This window comes from Monodon monoceros, unplaced genomic scaffold (assembly GCF_005190385.1).
Source record: "Monodon monoceros isolate NGI ecotype Baffin Bay Population unplaced genomic scaffold, NGI_Narwhal_1 Super_Scaffold_20, whole genome shotgun sequence".
In the NCBI taxonomy this organism is placed as follows: domain Eukaryota; kingdom Metazoa; phylum Chordata; class Mammalia; order Artiodactyla; family Monodontidae; genus Monodon; species Monodon monoceros.
In genome coordinates, this window is record NW_021703777.1 from 94,362,911 (window position 1) to 94,368,472 (window position 5,562).

The 5,562-nt window shown below is 41.6% G+C and overlaps 1 long non-coding RNA gene across 1 annotated transcript; it reads right to left on the reverse strand.

Moving 5' to 3' along the window:
* Positions 1-816: 816 nt before the first annotated feature.
* LOC114903137 lies at positions 817-2,538 on the reverse strand. Its single transcript, XR_003795637.1, has 3 exons — positions 2,411-2,538; positions 1,452-1,602; positions 817-1,036 (listed from the first exon to the last, which is right to left on the reverse strand). It is a non-coding gene; the product is annotated as an uncharacterized LOC114903137 (long non-coding RNA).
* Between the last annotated feature and the right edge of the window lie 3,024 nt (positions 2,539-5,562).

Genomic DNA, 5,562 nt, shown 5'->3' on the forward strand with positions numbered 1-5,562 from the left:
TGTTAAAACGTTCTCCAAAGTCTTTTGTTTGCCCTCTCTTTTCTTTATCTATGTCTCTGAAAGGTGCCTTAATGGCAAGTCACAGGAATTTGGAGGGACAGGTTCAAACCTGAGGGTTTTGGTCTAACCGTAAGTTTTGGAACTTTAAACAGAGATATTCTCAATTAGAACTCAATGTAAATCAGAGCATATACGTACATTAACATGAATAACTACATGTGTGATTCCATAAGCCAGATGGGTTCTGCTGGGACAGGTCCTTTCTGGCCAAAACTTCAAAAATCTATAGATGTGTGCACTGATGCTTCAGATGTGTGTGTTGAGGCTGACTGTTGTGGATATATAACCACATTTCAGAGCAATAATGCTCTTTAATTGGGTGTGCATCTATCTTAGCCATTCTTTAGGAGAGAATTTCAATTAAGGTGACCAAATACTTGTAGCTGAAAGTTTCTTATATACCAAGGTGCAATAATAATGACCTGTTCCTAGAACAGTGTTTGTTGTAATGGTAGGTACTCAGTAAATGTATTTGAAAGATTAAATGAGAGAATGACACCTGTAGCAAACTGTACCATGTACATTGTTTTTATTAATCAATGAAAAGTAAGTTACCAAACTATATTTGAACAATTTGGTAATATGTAAGACAAAGGTATGACCTATTCTTTAAAATTGGATCAACAATATTCTATTTCAAAATAAACTGCTTATAATGTTAGATACTAGAAACAATGGTCTTATAAAAACATAAATGTAAACTATATTCAGATTTATCTTATAAAGCCTAACACTTAAATCTACCTGAAAATAAGAAACACATTAAAAAAAACTAATATCTCATTTATATTACAATAAGTAATTATTCTTTTAGACAAAAACAACTGTCTTTAAATCATTCTGTTCTTTTATATTTTTACTATTCTCATTTCAATCCAGTTCTCTGTGGGAGTTCATAATCGGCTATGCTTCAGACTGTTGTATCCAAAAAGTATTCTTAAAGGGCTTACTCTCTCTCCTCAAGCAGACAATTCACCTACAATAATAGCAGACGTAATATATTAGGGTATAGACCTGATAGATGTGGGGATGAAAGCATGGGGAAGTCCTTTTCTAACTGAAAGAGGATGCAAGGTAACAGCTAAATGGGAGTCAGAAGCAGAAAATGCTGCAAGTTTGACAGAATAAGGTATGAAATAGTTGTTTACAAAAGTGGTGCTACGAATGGACTAGGAAAATGTGTTAGGATTTTAAGCAGGTCTGCATGATTGCCTTACATGCTTAATGCAATGACCATTATTGCTATGATGCTTGATAGGTGTGGTCTTTAATTCCCTGCCATGAATTTTTACCTCTTAAAGCCTCATCCTATCTCTCTAGGTTTCTCCTTCATCCCATATCTCCATACTATTCTACACTTGAAGCTCTGACTATGGGAGTTCTTGAAATACCTCATGCACTTTCATGCTTCTGCTTTCGCTCTGGCTGGTATTCCCCTTGCCTTAAGTCATTTGAAATCCTATTCATTCTTCATGATTTAGCTCAAATGCTACAGCATTCATCCAATCAACTAAGATGTAAGTATATACGATGTGCCAGGTCCTGGGGACACAAAGCAAGAAAATGGATAGTGATATATTCATATAAGGGAACACCTGTTCAGCTGTTACAAGGAATGAACTAGAGTTACATAACACTGACAAATCTTATATTAAGTTAAAGAAAGCTGCCAAAGGATATACACATTTCTGCTTGTTAAAACTATGCAAAACAGCACTACATGTAATCCAAAATTAAAAAGGTGGTTACCTTGGTCAAGAGGGAACATAACGGGACTGGGTGGAGCAGACAAAGGACTTCAGTTATATAATAACTATTTTTCCAGTTGGGTGTCAAGTACATATGTATTAGTTATAGTTTTATTTCAACTTTTTGTCTGTCTAAAGATATTCTATTTTTAAAAGGGATGTTTAAAGCTTGATTCCTTCCTGAAGGCATTGCAAACCTGTGCCATAGTCAGTAACTTAAAATTACCTTCCTTCCGTCTCTGATATTATCCTTTGTTTCCTGTATTGCCATTGTGCACACATCAGTAATACTTAGGCCTCAAGAGTAGGAACCTGCAGGTACGAGCTTTAAGTAGATTAGAATGTAACTCTCTTCCCAGGAGACTCCCGTTTGCTCCAGTTCTCTAGGGACCTAACTAGGCCTAAGAACCTCAGTCTGACCCCTTCATGTGACCCGAGAACATCTTCCCTCGGATCCCGGATCGCTGACCCCTTCCCCCGGTAGATGTCCATTCGCCCCCTGAGCAAAAGCAAAACGTGCCTCCCGCCAACGAACCCCGGAATGTCTCCCTTTAGCGGACTCCGGACCACTCCCACCAGAGGTTGCCTTTCTTCCTTCTCACCTCCAGCCGAGCGCCGCGAGCCTCGCGCCTCGCCTGCCGACCCGCGGGGCGCCTCGTCCCCCTTTCTCTACACAACACCACCTCCAACCTAGCCTCAACACTCACAGAAATCACACTTCCAGCCGGAAAAGGGCTGGCTCGGCCCTCTGCGCATGCGCGGAGCTAAGAGTCGCCGCTGCCCTCGCGTTCGTCTCGCGGTATTGCCTTTTCCCGCGGGAGTTATTTGAGCTTTCTGGCGGTAACCACGCCCTCGGCTGTCCGCGGCCGGCTGACCGAAGTCTGAATTTTGTCTGCAGGAAATCTGGCCGTGGTCAGTCGAGCCAGATACGGCTGAGAGCCGACAGATTCTTACCGGCCGGGCTCTGGCCCCATGGGGGTCAAGAGACTGCTGCCGATTAAGGAGGCCTTCCAGGTGGCGCAGCAGCCGCATCAGAACCGGGCGAAGCTGGTGGTGGCGCTGAGCCGCACCTACGGCTCGGCGATCCCCGCCACCCCTCGCCGCCCCGCTGGTGCACCAGTGAGCACGTTAATTTGTCAGTCTTTGTAAGGGAATTACAGAGATTTTTTTCAATTCTGCTATCATTTACCTTGTTTACTTATTTAGAGAACCATATTGTTCTTTATAATCATAGTAGACTTGTGTCTCTAAGTTAGAAGTTCACCGATTTTTAACATAAATGTGCATTTCATTTAATAGATATAAAATATATATAAAATATATATATTTGTATTTCTGCCCTGTAATGATTTTAACAAAACACGTTTCTTAGGAACAAAGTAAGTCAGTGCAAAGAAGTTCATTTTTGTTCCAAACTATTTTTCAGGTTAATATCCGGGTGTCCCCCACTTTTCAAAAATTCAATTTAGGCCACTTCGCTTTTAGAAAAGACCTGTATTGTATTAGTACGTGTTTTCATAACTGAAGGAAATCTGGAGGGTTTTCAGGTTTACAAAAAAACGGCGAAAAGCGATAGTACTTGGTATGCTTAGCCTTCAGCGTTTTTTTTTTTTTGCAGGGAGCCTTTACCGAGGCAGCGCGCAGACCCAGCAGCCTGAGTGGCACAGCCAGGCTCCTTCCCTGGAAATACACTCAGCATCTCAGCATCTAGCCCCCATAGCTTGGAACTGTGTCTGTGAGCATCTGTGCTGCATCTCGGTTTATTTTGTGCATTCGTCAGCAAGTGTTCTAAAGTATCAGAAAAGGTTAACATAAAACCAGATGTAATTTTAAGTGTTTTGATTGGGGTGAACGAACTGGGCATTGTGTGTGAGTTGAACTTGCTTGGGTCCACTATTTCCAGGCAGAGAGAAAAAATCTTGAAAGCTGCCAAAGTTACTATTGCTTCTGTTAGTAGCAAAGTGGTCTCAGTTGGCATCCAGCAGTGGGTAAACTGGAAAGTCTATTGCTTGAGCGGACTGATTGGTGTACAAAGCGAGGTGTTTACGTTATCTTATACTTAAGGAGAAATCGGTCAGTCTTTCTAATAAGCTGAAACAGAAAGCACTTGGACCACGGTGATGAAAGTGTTGCAACAGTAGAATTTGAAGATAGTCATGGATGGTTTGATTGGTGAGGGCAGGTTCTTACCTTAAAAGTCACTGGAGAGAGTGCTTCTGCTGTTACTGAAGCTGCCAAAAAGTTCCCGGAACTGAAGAAAATAATTACAGGAGGTGGTTATTCGTATAAGTGTTTGACCCTGAAGATGATGTTGAAGAGGTTTTGGCATCCCATGACTAAGAACTGACAGATGAAGAGCTGATGCCATTGCAAGAGGAAAGGATACTATTCGAATACTAATTGAAACGGAACACAGTAGTGAACAGCCTAAAAGTAAAGCCCTCCAGGAACTCAACATGAAGCACTTGCATGAGATTTTCACTGTAATTGACAGTGCTGCAATGATAGCAGAGAAGGTATGACTTTAATTTTGAAATGGCATGTAGGTTTAGGGCAAGTTTGCAGGATGTTCTGAGTGCCTACAAACAACTGCATGATAGAAAAATGCATGAGGATAAGCAGTCAAGCATACTGTCATATTTCAAGCCTTCCACATCAGCCACAGCCGACGATGGACCTCAACATTTGACGCTGAGGCAGGCAGTTATAGAAGAAGGTGAAGACATTAGTGACCTGCTTGCCCTGACGGATTCAAACAACGGTGAGATGTTAATAGGTGACCCCCTTCCTCTGTCTCCTACATCCCCATCTCCACACGCCCCCACCACAGCTTCCCACATCTCAGCCTAACACACCATCATCACCACCTCTCAGCCTTCCAGTGTGTTGCTGGCTGTCCTCTCGATTCTGGTAAGTGAAACTATACTGTACAGACATTATTTCTACTTTATCCAGGCAGTGTGTTTATCATATCATACCTGCTTTTACTATATGCTAGTGTTATTTTAGGTTTTATGTGTTATTTGGTATGATTTGGTAGGTTATTTTTTGAGTCTGGAAATGCTCAAACTTTCCCCATATAAATTCATGGTAATTGCTTCTTCACTTTATACCATTTTGGCTTACGAAAGGTTTCATAGAAACATTCTACTTTCAGATATGGGGGAAAACCTGTATTTCTAGCCTTTTATTATAATTTAGTTTCAGAAATAGAAAAAGTTAAATACAATAGTTTTAATTTCAACTCTAAGACTTTACATGACTTTGACAAAATCAAAAAGCATTTCTTTACCTCAAGCTACTACCTTTTTGTTTAAAATTATTTATTTATTTATTTATTTATCTATGGCTGCATTGGGTCTTTTTTGCTGCACGCGGGCTTTCTCTAGTTGCGGCAAGCAGGGGCTACTCTTCGTTGCAATGGACGTGCTTCTCATTGCGGTGGCTTCTCTTGTTTCAGAGCATGGGCTCTAGGCATCTGGGCTTCAGTAGTTGTGGCACGAGGGCTCAGTAGTTGTGGCTCACAGGCTCTAGAGCGCAGGCTCAGTAGTTGTAGTGCACGGGCTTCATTGCTCCGTGGCCTGTGGGAGCTTCCCGGATCAGAGATCGAACCCATGTCCCCTGCATTGGCAGACAGATTCTTAACCACTGCGCCACCAGGGAAGTCCCAAGCTACTACCTTTTTTACTTGCAGGATTTCAAAAAGATTCTTCCGTATGCTCTGCATTGTTCTGCACTTCTTTTCTTCACTTAA